Source organism: Primulina eburnea, chromosome 11 (assembly GCF_022965805.1).
Source record: "Primulina eburnea isolate SZY01 chromosome 11, ASM2296580v1, whole genome shotgun sequence".
NCBI classification, from domain to species: Eukaryota; Viridiplantae; Streptophyta; class Magnoliopsida; order Lamiales; family Gesneriaceae; genus Primulina; species Primulina eburnea.
The window spans coordinates 22,760,742-22,786,000 of record NC_133111.1 but is presented as its reverse complement, the minus strand read 5'-3'; positions in this window follow the sequence as shown (position 1 = coordinate 22,786,000).

Genomic DNA, 25,259 nt, shown 5'->3' with positions numbered 1-25,259 from the left:
GTCTTCATTGGTGTTCCAAGAAATTAATATTATATTGCACATCACTTTTGACAAGCATCTTCTCCGAATTTTCTTCTTCACATAAAATGAAACATGTGGATAATTGAGTTGTCTAGTTGTGGTATTTTTTTCAGAATATTTGACCAAGTAGTTTGAGAGATATGGTCAAAATACTAGAGCATGGTAAAACTGCCACTCCTTCGGTAACTTTAATTGTTGCTTAATTTGATCCCAATTGTGAGAGGATTTTTATCTCATGCTTGCCACCAATATTGTAGATATTAACATCAACTTTCTACAAGTCCAAGAATCATCTTAATCCCATTTGCAACGCCAAGGTTATTCTTGTTTTATCGAACCTGTAAAAATAGTAAAAGCTTATAATTACACAACAACTTATATTTTATACAATTTATTATAAAACATATAATATTTAAAAATTTAATAAAACAAAAACTATATATTTATATTATAAAACATTTAATTAATGTACAATTTTTATGTTTATCAGCTTGAACACACGGTTCATCAGATCCATAAAGACTGAAGGAGCATTGGTCAAACCAAAAGACATAACCATAAACTCAAAATGACCGTATGTAGTGACCCATTCCAGAATCACCTACTAATCAAAAACTAAGCATCCAAATCAACCTAATTAACAATAATCAGAGATAACAGCGGAAAAGTCAACAACAATACCGATTATACAACCCAATCGAAGTCTAGAATAACTCAAAATAAAATATCCAATACAACCATATCGAATCAAAACAATACCGATAAACTAAACCAACCAGATACTCAACGTCCTCCTCCTGCTCCTCCTGAGCTGTCCAACCTGAGGCCTGCCCCGTGGGAATGGGGTGTCCAAGAATAAACAAAACCGAGGACGTGAGCGATAAGAACGCCCAGTACAAAAGTATGAGTATACAGACCTATATGAAATGCACATGCTATGATATGATACCAGGGTAGTCAAGAAACAGGAATCACAAAAGGATCTCAACAATGCTCAGTCTAGAGGCGCCAAGTGGATAGTGCCGCGCGGTACACCTCTGGGTCACTGCATCCACTACAAGACAGACGTGGACCTAAAATGTCCCGGACCACCGAAGCCCTCCCGACCCGTCGGCCACTGTGTACTCTCGGTGTCCATGCGTCCACAAGACAGGGCTGAGCGGCCCCAAGATATAGCTTATCTCGAAAGAGATACAGCTCAACAGTAAAGGCTATCTCAAAGGAGAATACGGCTCAACATGAAATGCAACGTGCAGTAATAAACGTGACATAATAGCATGCATCATATGACATATATCAATGCACCACATAATCATGCAACACATATATGAATGTATACTCAACCAGGATATCTCGGATAGTACTTTCGTACCTCTATCACAGCAAGCCTAGCCTTACGCAACACCGCTAATCAGGTCTAGAACAAGCCTACGCATCAAAAGCATACTCAATCAATACTACCATGCTCGACTAGCAAAACCAGTACTCCCTAGTACTACCAAAGGTTTAGGGTTTACCTTCGTCCGTCGACAGCCCTTTGATGTCGATTGCCTCGTAACTCAGACGCCGCTACGCTACTACTCCTGGCAGCTCTTGGCTATCGCTCGACCAACAACTAACCCTAGAAACCTTCCAAACTCTCCAAAATGAGAGAAAACTCAAGAAATTGGCAAGTCAAAAATGAGAAATCCGAGCACTATTTATAGGCCATGTTCGGATCCTCCGAACAACACTTCGGAACGTCCGAACGCTACGTGTCCATTGGCTCTTGACAGCTCATGATCGGATCCTCCGATCATACACTTCGGACCGTCCGAACATGCACGTGTCCAGCTGCTCTTGACACCTCATGATCGGATCCACCGAACCTACACTTCGGAACGTCCGAACTCCCACGTGTCGATCAACTCTTGACACCTAATGATCGGATCCACCGAACTCACTTCGGACCTTCCGAACCCTTCGGTGCTTCCGAACCATCTTCGGTCCGTCCGATCATGACTCGGTCAAAATTACACCTTAAACCTTCTTAATCACCATTAATCCGTTAATTACCCAATTTGGAATTCGGGCTACTACATTCTCCCCCCCTTAAAACGATTTCGTCCTCGAAATCAGGCTTAGAGAATAAAACACCATTGTAATACACTGCAAATATTCTTCATTACAACTGTATAACAATTAAATCCCAGGCTGATCCTGGTTCAGCGCAAAAACCTGACCTTGGGCACGAGGTCGAAGATTCGAACTACCCACTGCCTGACCCTGTCTCCTCTGCTGAACAGTCGTCTGGGATCCAGAACCAGATCCTGCTCCACCTCGCAACTGAGGACAATTCTTCTTAATATGCCCCATCTCTCCGCACTGATAACAAGCTCCTGCGGCTACTCGGCATTGCTCCGATGGATGGTTCTTCCCACAATGCGCACAAGAATCCTTCTTCTCACCAAAGCGAACAACACCGCTAGACCTTGATCCAGATCCAGAAGAAGAAGAACCAGATTTCTTGAAAGACTGAGGTCGAGGGCTCAAAACACTCGGAGGTCTAGAAGAAAGAATAGCCCTACCACGCTGGAGACTGATCTCTGCTTGACGACACCGGTTCACCAACCCATCGTACGAAGTAGGATTATCACAGACAGTGACTCGATCAAAGATCTCCTGGTTAAGGCCCTGAAGGAAATGATCGTACTTGGCTTCAGAACTGCCACTGATATGAGGAGCGAAGGGTAACAACTCGAAGAATTTCTGCTGATACTCATCAACAGACATACTCCCCTGCTTAAGGTTCAGGAGCTCAATCGTCTTGGCCTGGCGAAGGGCTGGAGGAAAGTACAGCTGCATGAACGCTGCACGGAAATCGGCCCAAGTCGCTCTACCCTGCGACTGAACTATCGGCGCAGAAGTCGATCGCCACCACCTGCGAGCACGGCCCTCGAGAAGAAAACTAAGGGTCTCCATCTTCTGCTCCTCGGTGCACTGGAATGCACGGAAACAACTCTCCATGCGCTCTATCCAATCCTCAGCATCATCAGGAGTCTCTCCACCAACTAGAGGCTTAGGCCCCATCTGAATGAAACGATGCAAATCAAAACGCCTAGGACCATCCCGACGATGACGATGCTCACGATGACGTCTACGATCGTCCTGGTCACCCCAACGACCTACACTTCCCTGACTACTCTCATCACCAAAGTGGTCAGCCATTGCTACCACATAGAATGGGGAAACTAGTAAATTGGTCAACGGAAATCCCAAAACAGAAATCTATATCCCAAAATCGTATGCATGCTCTGATACCATAAATGTAGTGACCCATTCCAGAATCACCTACTAATCAAAAACTAAGCATGCAAATCAACCTAATTAACAATAATCAGAGATAACAGCGGAAAAGTCAACAACAATACCGATTATACAACCCAATCGAAGTCTAGAATAACTCAAAATAAAATATCCAATACAACCATATCGAATCAAAACAATACCGATAAACTAAACCAACCAGATACTCAACGTCCTCCTCCTGCTCCTCCTGAGCTGTCCAACCTGAGGCCTGCCCCGTGGGAATGGGGTGTCCAAGAATAAACAAAACCGAGGACGTGAGCGATAAGAACGCCCAGTACAAAAGTATGAGTTTACAGACCTATATGAAATGCACATGCTATGATATGATACCAGGGTAGTCAAGAAACAGGAATCACAAAAGGATCTCAACAATGCTCAGTCTAGAGGCGCCAAGTGGATAGTGCCGCGCGGTACACCTCTGGGTCACTGCATCCACTACAAGACAGACGTGGACCTAAAATGTCCCGGACCACCGAAGCCCTCCCGACCCGTCGGCCACTGTGTACTCTCGGTGTCCATGCGTCCACAAGACAGGGCTGAGCGGCCCCAAGATATAGCTTATCTCGAAAGAGATACAGCTCAACAGTAAAGGCTATCTCAAAGGAGAATACGGCTCAACATGAAATGCAACGTGCAGTAATAAACGTGACATAATAGCATGCATCATATGACATATATCAATGCACCACATAATCATGCAACACATATATGAATGTATACTCAACCAGGATATCTCGGATAGTACTTTCGTACCTCTATCACAGCAAGCCTAGCCTTACGCAACACCGCTAATCAGGTCTAGAACAAGCCTACGCATCAAAAGCATACTCAATCAATACTACCATGCTCGACTAGCAAAACCAGTACTCCCTAGTACTACCAAAGGTTTAGGGTTTACCTTCGTCCGTCGACAGCCCTTTGATGTCGATTGCCTCGTAACTCAGACGCCGCTACGCTACTACTCCTGGCAGCTCTTGGCTATCGCTCGACCAACAACTAACCCTAGAAACCTTCCAAACTCTCCAAAATGAGAGAAAACTCAAGAAATTGGCAAGTCAAAAATGAGAAATCCGAGCACTATTTATAGGCCATGTTCGGATCCTCCGAACAACACTTCGGAACGTCCGAACGCTACGTGTCCATTGGCTCTTGACAGCTCATGATCGGATCCTCCGATCATACACTTCGGACCGTCCGAACATGCACGTGTCCAGCTGCTCTTGACACCTCATGATCGGATCCACCGAACCTACACTTCGGAACGTCCGAACTCCCACGTGTCGATCAACTCTTGACACCTAATGATCGGATCCACCGAACTCACTTCGGACCTTCCGAACCCTTCGGTGCTTCCGAACCATCTTCGGTCCGTCCGATCATGACTCGGTCAAAATTACACCTTAAACCTTCTTAATCACCATTAATCCGTTAATTACCCAATTTGGAATTTGGGCTACTACACCGTACCTGGTCCGGAACGCTGTCTTAGGGATATCAGACTCCCTAACCTTCAACTGATAGTAACCAGACCGAAGATCAATCTTCGAGAATACAGTAGCACCATGGAGCTGATCAAACAAATCATCTATCCGTGGCAACGGATACTTGTTCTTGACAGTCACTTTGTTAAGCTCCCTGTAGTCGATACACAGTCGCAAAGAACCATCCTTCTTCTTAACAAATAGAACCGGAGCTCCCCAAGGCGAAGAACTCGGACGAATAAAACCCTTGTCTAAAAGATCCTGCAACTGCGCCTTCAACTCCTTCATCTCAGTAGGGGCCATCCTGTACGGAGCCTTAGAAATAGGAACCGTATCTGGAGCTAAATCGATCGAAAACTCAACATCTCTATCCGGCGGCGAACCCGGAACATCATCCTCAAACACATCAGCAAACTCCCTCACAACATCGATATCATCTAAATTCAACTTAATCAGTTTATCCACATCCACAATAGAAGCCAGAAACACACCACAACCTCTACACAGCAACTTCTCAGCCTCAAGACAAGAAATAAAAGGAAGGACCAGCGAAGTACCTGTGCTGGCGAGAACTCCTCCCTGGCCATCATCTGCAAAAGTCACCTTCTTAGCAACACATTCGATAACTGCACGGTAAGTCGAAAGCCAATCCATGCCAAGAATAACATCAAAGGCAACCATAGGGATAACAATCAAATCAGCGAAGACAACTCGCTCCTCAATACGAACAGGGCACGCAAACACAATCGATGTCGGGCACAACACTTCCCCTGAAGGCAAAACAACACTAAGCTGGAGGGGAAGAACAGAAGGAACTATACCCAAAGATCTCAAAAACAATTCAGACATAAAAGAATGAGTAGCACCAGTATCTATCAAAGTCGTAGCTACTCTGCCTGAAATCAAAATAGTACTAGAGATCAATGAAGAATCATGATTAATACCTTCCTTCGTCATCGTAAAGATACGACCCTGCACCTTCCCTTGGCTAGCTCCTCGTGGACAATCTCTGGCAACGTGACCTGCCGTGCCACAACGATAGCAAGAATGAGTGCCAAATCTGCACTCTCCTCGATGATGCTTGCCACACTTAGGACACAGTGGCTTCTCGGGATCAACTGGAACTGGCGGTGGTCTAGGACTCGACTCCATCTTGCCCTTGCCCTTGAAACGATCCCTGCCCCTCTGATTCGAGCCCTGGCCTCTCTGAACAACAGCTTGGTGCCTCTCCTGCCTCTCTCTGGTGATATCCTTCTCATCCTGCTCGGCCAACAATGCCTTGGACACAATCTCCTTGAAAGTCACGGCCTTGGACATGTTGATGTCATGACGAATCTCAGCTCTAAGGCCTCGAATGAAATGAGCGCCTTTGTCTTTATCATTGGAAGCAATATAAGGAGCAAACAAGCAACCCTCCTCAAACTTGAGAATATACTCACCGACATCCAAGCTCCCCTGTCGAAGCTCCAAGAACTCCGTAACCTTCCTCGCTCTAAGTGCATCGGGAAAGTACTTGTCGTAGAACAAATCTGTAAACTCTGACCACTTCAGTGTCGAGACGTCAACTCCAACCTTGGTCGCATTCCACCATATGCGAGCAGCTTTAACCAACATGAAAACTGCACAACTGATCCTGTCTTTTTCCTCGTACTGGAGATGATCGAATATAGCTTCAAGCGCCTTGACCCACTCGACAGCCACTAACGGATCAGTGCTACCTGCGAATTCCGGTGGATCCATCCTTTTGAAAGCAGAAAAGACGGCATCAGTGCCAACTGCCTGAGCTACTGGAACTCTACCTTGGCCTCTACCCTGTCCTGTTCCTTGCAATCGAAGCAGCTGCTGAATCTGCTCACTATGAACTTTAGCCTGATCCTTAAGCAACTTGCCGAACTCATCGACAACTCTAGAGGAAGAACTATCCTCACCCTCTACTGCTTTCCTCTTAGGTGGCATACTCTACAATTGCTCACAAGACACCAATCAATAGATAACAATGAATAAATAGATGCAAAGAAAACATACCCGGATATTTGAAAGTAGACGAAGTCATATGCATTGGTCCGAAGAACCGGTGCTCTGATACCACTAAATGTGACACCCTGACACGTAACAATAAAAAAATACGCAGCGGAAATAAATTTTTCTTTAAAATATGGAAGGAGTTTCAAAATACATTTCATAAAAATGTTTACAAAATAAAAACATGATCATTCAAATGATTTAACAAAAATACAAAACAATCATTCATATGATCATGTCCCAAAAATACTAGCAAAAACGTCATCCTTCCAATCTTCGTATGCATATGACTTCTGACCACAGTCAACGTCCTGGTCCGTCGCTCTTATCTGCATCACATGAAAATAACTTAAATGAGAATAAATCTCAGCAAGTGGAACTCTACATAGCAATGATACATAGTATGCTCTGTAAAACATGACTTGAAATCATAAATACCATCAACTCTGAAACATGAATACTATAGCAATAACTGTAGCAATAACATAGCAATAGGATGGTATTCTCTTTTCTCTGGTTGGATTGATATCAATAGTATCTCTGACTGTGGTGCTCGTATCCCAAATCGATTATAAACCGATAACTCTGAGGGATATAAGCCTATGGGCGTTGATCAACTAATTGCATGCAATGCTCTAACTATGATTCAATCAATCCAATAAAACATTTGAATTCTCAATAGCATTTAAACAATCACTTTGGAAACTATATCTTTTCTTTTGTATTCCCTTTCCAATAAATGAGACATACTATGCCTCCAATAGATAATCAATGGAATCAATACATAACAATGGATCAATTGAAGGGAATAACACTTTGAAATCTTTGAAATACAATACATATAACATCATGTGAGCACAGGGATGAAATTCCACTTACAAACCAATAGAACACTTCCAAACTATACTCTTGGTGCACCACCTACAACAATAATCCACAAATAACACCAATATCAACTCTATATCCAAAAATACAAGTCAAATAATCCATTAAACCAACAACAACATCAACCTATAGCATCTCATTTCCAACACCATGATAGAACTCAACCAAAAACTTACCTTAGCTTCCTCTCACCACGAAGAAGCTCGATCTCAACTCGGAAATCCAAACAAATCCAAGAATCAAAGGTAGGAAGCAATTGAAATGGAAGAAAACCCTTGTTCTAGAGAGGAAATCTCGAAAATGGAGGAAATGAAAGGATAAGGTATGGCCAACAACTCCAAAAAGTAACTTAAAAACTCGCCCATACCTAGACCGCGGGTGCACTGATACTAATACCGCGGGTGCGCCTAGCTCACGGCACAACAAAATAAAATCCATGCACGATGACCGCGGGTGCGGTGCTGAAATTACCGCGGGTGCGGTCACCACCGCGGGTGCGGTCTCAACACTACCGCGGGTGCGGTGTCCTCTCGGCAAAAACCACAAAATCCAACATAAATGACCGCGGGTGCGGTCCTTGCAAGAGTGCGGGTGCGGTATCCTTTCAGCCAAGAAACAAACCAAAGCAACTAAAATCAATCCGCAACACCGAAACAACGCAACCAACAACATCTAATACAACAACCAAGCCTCAAACAATAATACCAACTAAACTATAGCCCTTAACACAACTCAAATAATCTAAATCATAAAACCCAATAAACACATAAAGCTTAAACCGTACCGTACACCGGGCTCGGCTATTAGAACATTGTTTTCGAAGATTGATCTGCGATCTGGCTATTATCAGTTGAAATTTAGGGAGTCTGATATCCCTAAGAAGGCGTTTCGGACCAGGTATGGTCATTAGGAATTTCTTGTTATGTCGTTCGGTCTGACTAATGCTCCTTCAGTCTTCATGGATTTTATGAACCGAGTGTTCAAGCCGTATTTCGATAGCTTTGTCATTGTTTTCATCGAAGAAATATTGATTTATTCCAAGACTAGAGAGCTTCATGCAGAGCACCTCAGAGTTGTTCTTCAGTTGTTGAGAGAGAAGAGGCTGTACGCTAAGTTGAAGAAATGTGAGTTCTAGTTGGAGAAGATTTCTTTCTTAGGCCATGTTGTCTCGAAGGATGGTATAACTGTTGATCCAGTGAAAATCGAGGCGATTCAGAAGTGGCCTATCCCTATCACTGTATCAGAGGTACGTAGTTTTTTTTGGTTTGACAGGTTATTATCGTCGTTTTATTTCAGACTTTTCCAAGATTGCCCTGCCGTTAACCAATCTCACGACGAAGACTGTGAAGTTCGAGTGGTCCAATGAATGCCATAATGGATTCCAGGAGTTGAAAGATAAGTTGACAATAGCTCCGGTACTTGCATTGCCCAGTGGTACAGAGGATTTTGTTGTTTATACCGATGCGTTGAAGAAGGGTCTTGGTGCAGTGCTGATGCAACATGGAAAGGTTATAGCCTATGCTTCTCGTCAATTGAAAGACTACGAGAAAAATTATCTTACGCATGATCTGGAACTTGCAGCTGTGGTATTTGCCTTGAAAATCAGGAGACATTATTTATATCGAGAAAAGTGTTAAATTTTCACGGACCACAAGAGTTTAAAGTATTTGTTTTCCGAGAAAGAACTCAATATGCGATAGAGACGGCGGTTAGAGCTTGTCAAAGACTATGATGTGATGATTAGTTATCACCCAGGGAAAGCGAATATTGTAGCGGATGCATTGAGCCGTAAGTCGAGTTCTTCTTTGAGTTCTATGATCCAGAAGTCGTTGTTGTTAGATTTGCAACGAGAAGAGATAGTTTTGGTGGTTCCGGGAACCATTGTTTGCTTTTCAGTGTCGATCATTCGGGCTGTAATGACCGAGAATTAATCACTGTTAATCAAGGATTATTGACTTATAATTTAACGTGATTACGAAAGGGCCAACTGAGACACGATTTAAGAGAATGTGTGGCTATTTATTTTGAATTTCATCATGTGTTGCCGAAGCAACACCGCACCCGCGCTCAGGAAGACACCGCACCCGCGGTGCAATTCCAGTAGGGTAGCAAATTTTGAAAAACTGAGACCGCACCCGCGGTGAGAACAAGACCGCACCCGCGGTCGTCGAATTTCAGAAAATGGAAAGGCTGCCGAAGCATGAGCGCCCCCGCGGTCTTGCAGCTACCGCACCCGCGGTGCGACGTGTTTTGAGAAAATTGTGACACCTCATGACATGCATGCAATGATATATATAGGGTAGGATGCCTTCGAAAATTCAGCAGAAATCGAGAAAAGGTCTGAGGGAATTTGCTGAAAATCCTTACGCCTTTTGCGAGAAATCCGTCCGTCTGATATGATTTTGATACATATATCTGTTACCTGATTACATGCTTTATATTTGTTGATATGATTGCATGTTTCATTGATTTATACTGGGATTTATTCTCACCGGAGTTATCCGGCTGTTGTCTTGTCTATATGTGTACATGACAACAGGTGGGACAGGATCAGGGTCCAGGAGATGAGGAGAGATCGTGATAGAGTGGAGAATTCGGACTTGGATGTATATAGGGTTTTGACACTGGATATTTAGATGTTGAACCTTAGTTTATTTTGAATGCATGCAGTACAGGACTTGTATTGTATTTTATACTGATATGTATATTAGTTTGATTTCACTACGTTCCGCATTTTAAAAAAAAAATTTAGACCCTGTTTTATAATTGATTAATTAGTCCCAATGATGATTAAGAACTTGATTAGCGTCCGGGTCCCCACAACAGGTGGTATCAGTGTTAGAGTAGATGCCCTGCAAGCCAACGGTTGGCTAGAGAATTTATTGACTCAAGTGAAATAAACAATCTTTATTTTAATATAATTTAACTTTTAATGGTTTCGTTATACTTTATCTGTATACCCATGCAATCAGCATAGATAAAGTCCTTGATTATGCTTTAATACATATGAATCGTAATTCGATGTTGAAACTCATTTGTAAACACTGCATATTCTAAATTCGTTCCTAGTCGATTCAGCCGCCTAAAAAATGGATAAAGGTCGCTTGAGCTCGAGACTAGCATCTGTGATATTGTATACTGCGTTTCTTGGTAAGGGCATAGAGATGTCCAAACATGCAGATGGGTAGTCATATTATGATTATACCGAACAACCCTCCCTCGGACTTTCCAAGTGGTTATCATTCATCGGGAGGATAAGTTCGTGGTTATGATTGTACACCATTAGTCCTTACGACCCGGGACAACACTGAGGCTCTATATGCTAGGGCTGTGCTTTGACTCGTTTACCGGCTCCAAGAGCGTCATCAGGTGACGAGGTTGGGTACAGTTGTGACACATATAGGAGCCAGTGCATTGTAGTCGGGGATTCACCGCTCACCTACGGGTGTGGATATCCTATGTGATCTAATGAAATAATAGTGCATGGAATCTCTGGCCAGAGTACGAGATGTACGTTGGAGAAGGAGTTCTCCAAATAGTACACGCGATGCCACTATTATAGTTATCACATAGTTATCGAATTAATACGCAACCCTCGATGAACCAATGGTTGCAGATTCGATCGGGATATATGAGATGAAGGGACCGTACTGTACGTTAATCATAATCGTCTGGTTCTTGCAGGCACTATCAGTGATACCTAGGGGATCATGGGGCGATGCTACTAGACGCTCTTACCATGATCCGATGGGTGCAATCAGAAATGAGTTCTGACATTCTTAATCAAGGTGTTGATGAAAAGAATGGGGCTAACTAGGGTAAGCCCGAATAAAGGATTATGTCCTGAATCACAAAGATTTGTGAACGCACGGCTAGCTGTATCCCTGAACCATTGAGGGTCACACAAGCACTGGATCGTTTATTTCCGTTGAGAGAATAAATTCAAGGAGTTGAATTTATATTATGATATAGTAAATTCAAGGAGTTGAATTTATGATAATTAAATTTTGAGAAAATAAATTCAAGGAGTTGAATTTATAAGATAGTAAATTCAAGAAGTTGAATTTATGAAATTTGGAGAGAATAAATTCAAGGAGTTGAATTTATAAAATTTGAGGGTTTAATTTATTAAGCTCAAAAGTTGAGTTTATTAAATATTAAATTTTGGAGGTGATAAATTCAAGGAGTTGAATTTATAATTTAAATATTAAATTCAAATGTTGAATTTATAAAGGAATTAAATTAAATATAATGGGTATATGTATAATGAGCTTGTAGGAGTACAAGATCAACATACATATTATTAAGGTTCTTAATTGGACTTTAAAAGATTAATTAATTAATTAAACTAGTTGGACTAGAATAATTAATTGATTAAGCCCATTAAGTATTTAATTAAGTTAATGGGCCCTAAGCTTATATATGTATATTAGGCTTAGAGTTTAATTTAATTCATTCATAATTTTTGAAAACCCTAGCCTCCATCTCATAAGGATTTTCGAAAACTCTCCCCTCTCCTATCAAAGAATTTCAGCCACTTTCTTTTGAAGAAAAGTTTGAGCCGTCTCTCGTTTTTATCTCAAAGTAAAATATCTTCCAATTTTCTAGTGCAAATTGGAAGATGAATAAACCATCTAGTCGTGGACCTAATTCGAAGTAGATCGAATAACGTTCGTATGGATTCACGAAGAGCTATCTCCGCTAACCCCGGAATAGTTGGAGCCAAGTGATTTAATTCACAAAGGTATAATCTTTAACATCATATGTATGTTTGATTATGAAAATCATACGTGCGTCCAAACATATTTTGATTGTCAAAATAAAATAAAATTTTTAAACTTCCGCTGCGTTTGGGCGTGTAGAAAACCGGGATCCAACAATCAGAGCGATAGATCCTTGAGATTGAGATAGGAGCTAGTGAGCGGGGTAGAATGTGTTTTCTTTCCTGCTTTTGACTACTAGCATGATTTACTGCTTTATAATGCATGTTTATCTGTTTATCTGATTTGATTTGACAACATGTATTATTGAGAAAGAATCAGAGCCGATTCTGGATCAGCAGTAAGATGATAGGAGGAGGACTGAAATAGAACTTTGGGTTGGGGTTGCTAATCCTTTTGATTTCAGATATGCCTCCGAGAAGAATACCAGAACAGGGGAGTACATCGAATCCTCCCATGGATGTGACTCCTACACCGATGGAGAAACTGTTGAAAAGCTTTCAGTCATTTCATCCACCGACTTTGAAAGGTATGGAGAATTCCGTGGAATGTGAAATTTGGTTGGACGATATTGAAGCAATGTTCGAATCTTTGGAATATACGGAGGAAAATAGGGTGAAACTGATAGGACACCAACTGCATGACGTTGCTAAACACTGGTGGGTTACGACGAAACAGGCATTGGAACAACGAGGTACATCCATTACCTGGAATGTGTTTAAGTCTGAATTTTATCTACGGTTCTTTCCAGTATCTTATAGGAAGGACAAGGGAGCCGAGTTCGCAAACTTGAGACAAGGCCAGTTAAACATTGAGGACTATGTGGCTAAGTTCTCTACACTATTGAGATTTGCTCCCCACGTAGCTGAACATGATGAGGCCGTTGCAGACCAGTTCATAAATGGCCTGAATCCTGATATCTTTACCCTGGTGAATACCGGGAGGCCAAACAATTTCACCGATGCCTTGAACCGAGCTAAGGGAGCCGAAGCAGGTCTGATGAGACAGAGAGAGGCTTCATTTGTGTTTCCAGTATCGGGACAACAACAACCACCTCCTCGATTTGAAGGTGGCAGCAGCAGTAGCAGGAAGAGGGATTTCTTGAGGGCTAGAGGGAAGCAATTCAAGAAATCAAGAACTAGCTCGTCCAGTTCGAGTGGCTCTAGACAGATTAGTCAGGGCCAGAGCTATACAGGACCGTACTGTGGTACGTGTGGAGGGAGGCATTCCACAGATCAGTGCCGAGGAGTGATTGGCAGCTGTCGTATTTGTGGACAGCAAGGACACTTTGCTCGAGTGTGTCCCAGAGGAGTGCCCAGGGATCGCAGGCAGCTGAGTCATCGGGATCAGTAGCTCAGGCAGGTAGACGACCATCTGCCGTGCATACTTTTCAGCCAGCACCGCCTACTCAGTCACAGCAGAGGCCATGAGGGGGCCAGACAGTGAGCCAGCCTCCGAGACAGCAGGCCAGAGTTTTTGCTTTGACCGAGGAGCAGGCACAGGATGCACCTGATGATGTTGTGGCAGGTAACTGTTTTATTTCTGGTTATGCTGCATCTGTACTGATTGATACTGGTGCATCTCATACATTTATATATGAACGATTTGCGTTGATGCATTCTTTGCCTATTGAGTCATTGTCTGCAGTAGTGTCTGTCACGTCTCCGTTAGGAACAGGTTTGATATCAGTAAAATCCGTTAAATCGTGTATACTGCAGTACGATGGGCATACGATTGAGTTATACTGTATTGTGCTTGGTTTATCTGATTTTGATTGTATTGTCGGTATCGATATGTTGACCAAGTACCGAGCTACAGTCGATTGTTTCCATAAGATCGTTCGATTCAGACCTGAAACGGCTGAGGAGTGGAAATTTTATGGTAAGGGTTCTCGTGCTAGAATTCCTTTGATATCTGAAATGAATATGACTCGATTATTGCAGAAGGGAGCGGATGGATTCCTGGTATATTCAGTTGACTTACTGAAATCGAGCCCATCATTGGCGGATTTGCTATTGGTATGTGAGTTTGCTGATGTCTTTCCAGATGAGATTCCTGGATTGCCTCCGATTCGAGAAATAAACTTCAGCATCGAATTAATGCCAGGAACAGTTCCGATTTCTAGGGCTCCATACAGGATGGCACCGATCGAATTGAAAGAACTGAAAGAGCAGTTGGAGGATTTACTGGCCAAGGGGTATATCAGACCGAGTGTATCTCCTTGGGGTGCTCCAGTACTGTTCGTGAGAAAGAAGGATGGGTCGATGAGACTTTGCATCGACTACCGGCAACTGAACAAGGCAACGGTAAAGAATAAATATCCATTGCCTCGTATCGATGATTTATTTGATCAGTTGCAGGGTTCTTCGGTGTATTCCAAGATCGATCTGAGATCTGGATACCATCAACTGAGAGTCAGGGATTCTGATATCTCTAAGACAGCATTCAGAACCAGGTATGGACACTATGAGTTTATTGTCATGCCTTTTGGTTTGACGAATGCACCGGCGGTATTTACGGGATTGATGAACCGCGTTGTTCAGAAATATTTGGATGATTTTGTGATCATATTCATTGATGATATATTGATCTATTCCAAGAATATGATTGAGCATGCTAATCATCTGAGGACTGTGTTGAGAAATTTGAGGGCGGAGAAACTGTATGCTAAATTATCGAAATGCGAGTTTTGGCTGAAATAGGTTGTGTTTCTGGGTCATATTATATCCGGAGATGGTATATCAGTGGATCCCAGTAAGGTTGAGGCAGTGATTTCTTGCCCGAGACCTACATCTGTGCCGGAAATTCGCAGTTTTATGGGTTTGGCAGGATATTATCGTCGATTCATTAAAGATTTTTCGAGTATTGACAAACCGATTACGCAGTTGACTCAGAAGAATGCTCCGTTTGTTTGGTCAGAAGGCTGTGAATCCAAGTTTCTGGAATTAAAGAAAAGATTGACCAATGCGCCTGTATTAACGATTCCTTCAGGTACTGGTGATTTTGTTGTTTATTGTGATGCATCTCACCGAGGATTGGGTTGTATTTTGATGCAGCGGGGGCATGTGATTGCTTATGCCTCAAGACAGCTGAAACCCCATGAAACTCGTTACCCAATTCATGATCCTGAATTGGCAGCAATAGTCTTTTCTTTGAAGATATGGCGACATTACCTCTACGGTGAGAAATTCGAAATCTATTCTGATCATAAAAGCTTGAAATATCTGTTTTCGCAATCAGAGTTGAATATGAGACAGCGGAGATGGCTGGATTTACTGAAAGACTTTGATTGTGAAATCAAATATTATCCAGGGAAATCCAATGCAGCAGCAGATGCGCTGAGTCGAAAGGTATGTTTACTATCCTTATCGACGATAGGTGTTTCGAATTTGATAGAAGACTGATGTTTGTCTGGATTAGTATTTGAGACAGATCAGAGATCTATAAGATTATATACTATTCAAGCTGAAACAGAGCTGATTTTAAAAATTAAAGCAGCTCAGAAAACTGATTAGAATATACAGAAGTCGATTGCTATGGTTAGAGCTGGACATCAATCGGAATATCAGGTGAGAAATGGAATTTTGTATCTGAATAATCGTCTGGTTGTGCCAAATGTTTCAGATTTGAGACAGCGAATACTGTCAGAAGCGCACAACAGTCGTTTTAGCATTCATCCTGGTGGCAGGAAAATGTATAACGATTTAAAGGCACAACATTGGTGGAAACAAATGAAATCTGATGTGATTAAATTTGTAGCCAAGTGTCTGAATTGCCAATAAGTGAAAGCTGAAAGAAAGAAGCCAGGAGGATTGTTGCAGAGTTTGTCCATTCCTGAATGGAAATGGGATCACATTTCCATGGACATTGTGACGCAGTTACTGAGATCCTCCAGAGGTTGTGATGCGATTTGGGTCGTGATTGACAGATTGACCAAATCCGCATGTTTTATTCCATACAAAATGATGTATAGATATGATCAGATGGCCGATATTTATGTTCGGGAAGTGATTAGACTGCATGGAGTGCCGAAGTCGATTGTTTCAGACCGTGATCCTCGGTTCACCTCGCACTTCTGGCAGAGTTTGCAGCAAGCTCTCGGTACGAAGTTACATTTGAGTACTGCATATCATCCACAGACTGACGGATAGTCAGAGCGTACGATTCAGACATTGGAAGATATGCTGAGAGCTATAGTGCGGGATTTTAGCAATAACTGGCAAGATGCAGTACCACTATGCGAATTTTCGTACAACAACAGCTATCAGACGAGTATTGAGATGGCCCCATTCGAAGCGTTGTACGGAAAGAAATGTAGATCCCCTCTTTATTGGGATGATATCTCTGAAGTTCCTGAGACTGGACCGGATATGATCAGAGATATGACCGAGAAAGTTAAATTGATTCAGAAGAAAATGAAGGCAGCTCAGGACCGACAAGCCAAATATGCCAACCTCAGACGACGACCGTTGGTATTCGAGGTAGAAGACCGAGTATTCCTAAAGATTTCTCCTTTCAGAGGTGTTGTCAGATTTGGCAAGAAAGGAAAATTGTCTCCGAGATATGTGGGTCCTTATGAGATTCTTGAAAAGGTAGGAGATCGTGCCTATCGACTCGCCTTGCCGCCTTCATTATCTAGAATACATGATTTCTTTCATGTATCGATGCTGAGGAAATATCTCCCTGATGATTCTCATGTGATTCAACCAGACGAGACCGAGCTGGATGAGACATTGAGTTATGTCGAAAAACCGATTGGGATTATCGATCGTAAAGAAAAACAGCTCAGAACAAAGACGATTACTCTGGTGAAAGTTCAATGGACTCGTCATGGTGTTGAAGAAGCCACTTCGGAGACTGAATCTGATATGAGACAAGAATTCCCAGCAATGTTTCACTGATGTAAAAGTTTATTACATTTCTTGTACAGTTTCTGTATTTACTCCTTATTGATACGAATGAGATGCATGTGATTTCGAGGACGAAATCGTATCTTAGGGGGGGAGAAATGTTGTAAGGTTCGAGATTATTAATCTTTATTGAAGTACGACTTGGAGAATATGAGAAATGTATGTCGTAAGACGAAAATATCAAATAGTTCATGAATTATGGCATTTTAAATGAAGCATGGCCGAAGCCACACCGCCCCTGCGGTGATAGGAAATACCGCACCCGCGGTGTATGGACAGTAAGTTGGCAGATTTTATTCGTAACATCACCGCACCCGCGGTTTTGCAGAGACCGCACCCGCGGTCGATGAATCTCAGAAAATGAAAGGGCTGCCGAAAGTATAGCGCACCCGCGGTCCCAAGATACCGCACCCGCGGTCGTGCGTGTCAAGAGAAAAATGATAACACTTGTTTTTGGTCATGCATATTGATGTGTTGTCTTCCTCTCCCCTTTCATTTAGATACAAGAACCGAGCTCCTCCTCCAAAGAATCCTTAAGTTTCAAGGTAGAGTAGAACATTGGTTTTGAAAGATTTGTGCATCCAATTTTGAATCCGAGTAGAGATTATTGATCCTTGCATTATTGGCTACAAAAGGAAGTAAGTTTCCTGCAGTTTCAGCATGTTTCGAAATATAAATGTTGGGGAAATGCTGATATGATTATGATTATGTGTTCTTATGCTCATGGTGAGAATATAATTGCTACCGGATCGATTTTCAGACACCGTATGATGCTGTTTCAATTTTCCAACATATTTATGGAGTTGAGATGGGATAATTTCCGTATGATACTGTGTTTTGATGAGATTATGAATTGTTGATATTGAGCTTAGTGTTGTTGAGTTATCGGTATTGAAGAAGTACGTCATTATGCCGTCGGTTTATACCGAGACTGATTTTTGAATTGTACAGGATCTGTTTGAGTTGTGTTTCGATATAGCACATTTATACATTGTCATTTCAGATTTGTATTGGCCATTTGAGTTCGATATTTCGACTACGATACCGACTATTCGAGAAGAAAGGTATAATTCATGTGGTCACGGGATTGCACAACTCGATTCAGATTTGATACGAGTTTCCCTAAATCACATACTAGATTGTTATTACATTTGATTATGTAATGTCTTGTTTATTGATTTATATTCAAGTCCTGAGATAGGAGATATTGGCAGATCGGCCAAAACTAGACGTTTCGGTGTATCGACGCATAGCAGTAGATTTTCTCTATGTGTAGCCCCTCGATACAGAGTTGACCGAAGTCTAGGAATCAGACGTACCGTCACCCCGAGTGGTTGGGTAGGTGATAGACCGTCTTATTGACACCGGGATCCCTAGATTAGAAACGAGTCGAGTCAAGAATTTGATGTTGAATACAGATTTGTATTCCTTTACATGTTTAGATTTTAATTCATGTTACTTGATATATGATATGCTTTGGTACATGATTATTACATTGCATGTATACATGTTTTATACTGGGATTTGTTCTCACCGGAGTTATCCGGCTGTTGTCGTGTCTGTATGTGTGCATGGCAACAGGTGGGGCAGGATCTGGGTCTCGAGCTAGATGAGAGATTGATGATAGCGTGGAGATCTCGGGCGTTGAAGATTTCTAGTGTTTTCCTACTAGACTTGTACTACTTACGTTTGTAGTTGGTATTTGAATATTAGCGTATGTTTGTACTAAACAGATTTGTATGTACACTATGTCGTTTAATTATGATAGAGACAGATTATGTTTTAATCATACATTTGAATTAATGTTAAAAGCAAAATTTTGACCCACATTTTCGAGCAAAGATCCAATAAATCCCAAAAGAATTGAGTTAGAGCCCGGGTCCCCACAACAGTTGGTATCAGAGCAGTAGGTTCTGTAGACTGAGATAGAATAGAATGAACGGGGTAGATCGAGTCATCTTCCTTGCTTTTGGGATGCTAGCATGATTTATTGCTTTCGCTATTATATGTTGTATTGCATTAGAATTGATTTACAGCATATACTTGTCAAGCCTGAATCAGAACCGATTCTTGATCAGAGGTATATGATCAGAGAAGGGCTGAGACAGATGGTATTGATTGTGTACTAATCAGTTTGATAATCAGATTTATGCCGCCTAGACGTATACCACAGCCAGAGCAGGGTAGCACATCAGGTGCACAGATGGATGTCACCGCTACGCCGATGGAGACCTTACTGAAGAGGTTTCAGTCTTTCCATCCTCCTACGCTGAAGGGCACAGAGAGTGCAGTAGAGTGCGAGAGCTGGCTTGATGATATCAAGATGTTGTTTGAGTCTTTGGCATATACTGATGAGCAACGTGTGAAATTGATAGGGCATCAGCTGCAAGAGGTTCCAAAGAGCTGGTGGTTGACTGCGAAGAGAGCCTTGGAGCACCGAGGCATTGACATTACGTGGAAAGTCTTCAAGGATGAGTTCTATCAGCGCTTCTTCCCCGTCTCCTACCGAAAAGACAAAGGGGCTGAATTTGCAAATTTAAGGCAGGGACAGTGGAACATAGAGGAATATGTTGCTAAATTTTCTGCTTTGCTCAGATTTGTGCCGCATGTGGCAGGAAGCGATGAAGCAGTAGCCGATCAGTTCATCAACGGGTTGAATCCGGATATCTTTACTTTGGTGAACACGGGACGGCCTAATACTTTTTCAGAGGCAATGAACAGAGCAAAAGGAACAGAGGCTGGCTTGATCAGGCAGCGAGGAGCTTCTTATGGTGTTCAGGGGCAGAGACAGCCACAGCCTACCACTCAGTTTCCACCACCTCCTCCTCGATTTGACAGTGGATCTGGTAGTAGTGGCAAGAAGGAATTTCTGAAGGCTAAGGGCAAGCAGTTTAAGAAATCCAGGAATAGTTCATCGAGCTCAAGTGGATCTCGACAGAGAGGTCAGGGTTCAGATTATAGTGGCGCGTATTGTAGTTCGTGCGGAGGGCGACATGCCACGGAGCAATGTCAAGGAGTTATGGGACACTGCAACATCTGTAGGCAACTGGGACACTTTGCCAGAGTTTGTCCCCAGAGAGGTGCACAACGATTCCAGAGTACAGGGTCATCAGCACCAGTGCCACAGATGGAGAGACAGGCATCCTCTGTACATTCCTTCCAGCCACCACCTACACAGACCCAGCAGAGATCAGGAGGTAGTCAGGCTATGAGCCAACCTCCCAGACAGCAGGCTAGGGTATTTGCGCTGACAGAGGAGCAGGCGCAGGAGGCACCAGACGATGTCATAGCAGGTAACTGTTTTCTTTGCGGTTATCCTGCATATGTGTTGATTGACATAGGTGCATCACATACATTCATATCTGAGCATTTTGCATTGAGACATTCATTGCCTGTTGAGTCTCTGTCGACTTTAGTGTCTATAACTTCTCCGTTGGGAAGTGGTCTGATATCTGTGACTACTGTTAGACACTGTATGCTTCAGTTTGAGGGACATGAGATTGATCTAGATTGTGTAGTACTTGGTTTAGCTGATTTTGATTGTATAGTTGGCATAGATATGTTAACCAAGTACAGGGCCACTGTAGATTGTTTCCACAAGATTGTCAGATTCAGACCCGAAATGACAGATGAGTGGAAATTCTACGGAAAGGGTTCCAGATCTCGGATTCCCTTAGTATCTGCTCTGACTATGAGTAGATTGCTTCGGAGAGGAGCAGAGGGCTTTCTCGTATATTCAGTAGTTCTACTGAAGTCGAGCCCAGCATTGGCAGATCTGCCAGTGGTTTGCGAGTTTGCAGATATTTTTCCAGATGAGATACCGGGGTTACCTCCAGCCCGAGAGGTTGATTTCAGCATAGATCTTATGCCCGGTTCTGTTCCTATCTCGAGAGCTCCGTATAGGATGGCACCTATCGAACTGAAAGAATTGAAAGCACAATTGGAAGACCTTCTGTCCAAGGGATATATCAGACCCAGTGTATCTCCTTGGGGTGCACCGGTGCTCTTTGTTAGAAAGAAAGATGGCTCGATGCGACTGTGTATTGATTACAGACAGTTGAACAAGGCAACAGTGAAGAACAAGTATCCTTGGCCACGCATCGATGATTTATTTGATCAGCTTCAAGGATCTTCGGTTTACTCGAAGATTGATTTGAGATCAGGGTATCATCAACTCAGAGTTAGAGACATTGATATACCGAAGACTGCATTCCAAACCAGGTATGGACATTACGAGTTTACTGTTATGCTTTCCGGTTTAACGAATGCACCAGCGGTATTTATGAGTTTGATGAACCGCATCTTTCAGAGATATTTAGATGATTTTGTGATTGTGTTCATTGATGATATTTTGGTATATTCGAAAAGTCTGACTGAGCATGCAGATTATCTGAGAATTTTATTGAAGACTTTAAGAAATGAGCAGTTGTATGCCAAACTGTCCAAGTGCGAATTCTGGCTGAAACAGGTTGTCTTCTTGGGTCACATTATATCTGGGGATGGTATTGCCGTAGATCAAAGTAAAGTTGAGGCTGTTATCAGTTGGCCAAGACCGACTTCTGTGCCTGAAGTATGTAGTTTCATGGGTCTAGCAGGGTATTATCGTCGTTTTATCCGAGATTTCTCCAGTATAGCGAAGCCTATCACCCAGTTGACACAGAAGAACATGCCATTTGTATGGTCCGAAGATTGTGAAGCCAGTTTTATAGAGTTGAAGAAGAGGCTGACTAGTGCGCCTGTCTTGACGATTCCTTCAGATACAGGTGAGTTTGTTGTATACTGTGATGCATCTCACAGAGGGCTAGGGTGTGTCCTTATGCAGCGAGGGCACGTGATAGCGTACGTCTCTAGACAGCTGAAGCCGCACGAGACCCGTTATCCGATTCATGATCTTGAATTGGCGGCGATTGTCTTTGCCTTGAAGATCTGGCGTCATTATCTGTATGGCGAGAAATTTGAGATCTATTCCGATCATAAGAGCCTGAAGTACCTCTTTTCTCAGTCAGAGTTGAACATGAGGCAGCGACGATGGCTTGATCTGCTGAAAGATTTTGATTGCGAGATCAAGTACTATCCAGGGAAATCGAATGCAGCGGTAGACGCCTTGGGTCGAAAGGTATGTGCTCTCTCCTTGTCGACAGTAGGTGTATCGAATTTAGTAGAGGATTGTTGCTTGTCTGGATTGACATTTGATACAGAGAGTAGATCGTTGCGACTTGCTGCGGTTCAGATTGAGCCAGATCTAATTTTGAGAGTCAAAGAAGCGCAGAGAACTGATCCGAGCGTTCAGAAATCGATTGATATGGTTATAGCTGGTCATATATCCGAGTATCAGGTTAGAGATTTTGTTCTGTATGTGAATAACCGTCTAGTAGTGCCAGATGTTACCGATTTGAGACGACAGATCATGGCAGAGGCACACTGTAGTCGGTTCAGCATTCATCCTGGTGGCAGGAAGATGTACAATGATCTGAAGACACAATTCTGGTGGAAGCAGATGAAGACAGACATTGCAGAATTTGTGTCTAAGTGTTTGAATTGCCAGCAGGTGAAGGCAGAAAGAAAGAAACCCGGAGGTTTACTTCAGAGTTTGTCTATTCCTGAATGGAAATGGGATCACATTTCCATGGATTTCGTGACCAAGTTACCTCGATCTTCGCGGGGCTGTGACTCGATTTGGGTCGTGATAGACAGACTAACCAAATCCGCGTGCTTTATTCCGTACAGAATGACATATCGACACGATCAGATGGCAAAGTTGTATGTCAGAGAGGTCGTCAGATTGCACGGTGTGCCAAAGTCGATCGTATCAGATCGTGATCCACGATTTACTTCTCACTTTTGGCACAGTTTACAGCAGGCTTTGGGTACGACTTTACACCTGAGCACTGCTTATCATCCTCAGACGGACAACCAGTCAGAGCGGACTATCCAGACTTTAGAGGACATGTTAAGAGCTGTAGTACTATATTTTGGTACTAATTGGCAAGACTCATTGCCGTTGTGTGAGTTTTCATACAACAACAGCTATCAGACTAGCATTGAGATGGCACCGTTCGAAGCTTTATACGGAAAGAAGTGCAGATCGCCGTTGTACTGAGATGATATCTCTGAGGTACCAGAGTTGGGGCCTGATATGATTCGTGAGATGACCGAGAAAGTGAAGATCATTCAGAAGCGAATGAAAACGGCACAAAATAGGCAAGCGAAATACACCAATGTCAGACGCAGACCGTTGATATTTGAACAGGGAGACAGAGTATTTTTGAAGATTTCACCTTTCAGAGGCGTTGTCAGATTTGGCAAGCGGGGGAAATTGTCTCCTTGATACGTCGATCCGTATGAGATTCTTGAGAAGATTGGCGATCGAGCTTACTGACTTGCTCTTCCACCTTCTTTGTCGGGAATACATGACGTATTCCATGTATCGATGTTGCGCAGATATATGCCAGATGATTCTCATGTCATTCAGCCTGACGAAGCCGAGTTAGATCAGACTCTGAGCTATGTTGAAAGACCGATACAGATTCTTGATCGAAAAGAGAAACAGCTTAGAACCAAGACCATTCCGCTTGTGAAGGTTCAGTGGAGTCGTCATGGCATCGAGGAAGCAACTTGGGAGACAGAGTCTGATATGAGACAGAAACATCCCGAGCTGTTCATATGATGTGAGTCTTCCTTTCAGTTTTGATTATACTGTTTTGTATATACTTGCATGATTATTTGCTTACGAGTTCGAGGACAAACTCCTGTCTAAGAGGGGGAGAAATGTAAGGTTCGAGATTATTAATCTTTATTGGAGTACGACTTGGAGAATATGAGAAATGTATGTCGTAAGACGAAAATATCAAATAGTTCATGAATTATGGCATTTTAATTGAAGCATGGCCGAATCCACACTGCCCCTGCGGTGATAGGAAATACCGCACCCGCGGTGTATGGACAGTAAGTTGGCAGATTTTATTCGTAACATCACCGCACCCGCGGTTTTGCAGAGACCGCACCCGCGGTCGATGAATCTCAGAAAATGAAAGGGCTGCCGAAAGTATAGCGCACCCGCGGTCCCGAGATACCTCACCCGCGGTCGTGCGTGTCAAGAGAAAAATGATAACACTTGTTTTTGGTCATGCATATTGATGTGTTGTCTTCCTCTCCCCTTTCATTCAGATACAAGAACCGAGCTCCTCCTCCAAAGAATCCTTAAGTTTCAAGGTAGAGTAGAACATTGGTTTTGAAAGATTTGTGCATCCGATTTTGAATCCGAGTAGAGATTATTGATCCTTGCATCATTGGCTACAAAAGGAAGTAAGTTTCTAGCAGTTTCAGCATGTTTGGAAATATACATGTTGGGGAAATGCTGATATGATTATGATTATGTGTTCTTATGCTCATGGTGAGAATAGAATTGCTACCGGATCGATTTTCAGACACCGTATGATGCTGTTTCGATTTTCCAACATATTTATTGAGTTGAGATGGGATAATTTCAGTATGATACTGTGTTTTGACGAGATTATGAATTGTTGATATTGAGCTTAGTGTTGTTGAGTTATCGGTATTGAAGAAGTACGTCATTATGCCGTCGGTTTATACCAAGACTGATTTTTGAATTGTACAGGATCTGTTTGAGTTGTGTTTTGATATAGCACATTTATACATTGTCATTTTAGATTTATATTGGCCATTTGAGTTCGAGATTTCGACTACGATACCGACTATTCGACAAGAAAGGTATAATTCATGTGGTCACGGGATTGCACAACTCGATTCAGATTTGATACGAGTTTCCCTAAATCACATACTAGATTGTTATTACATTTGATTATGTAATGTCTTGTTTATTGATTTATATTCAAGTTCTGAGATAGGAG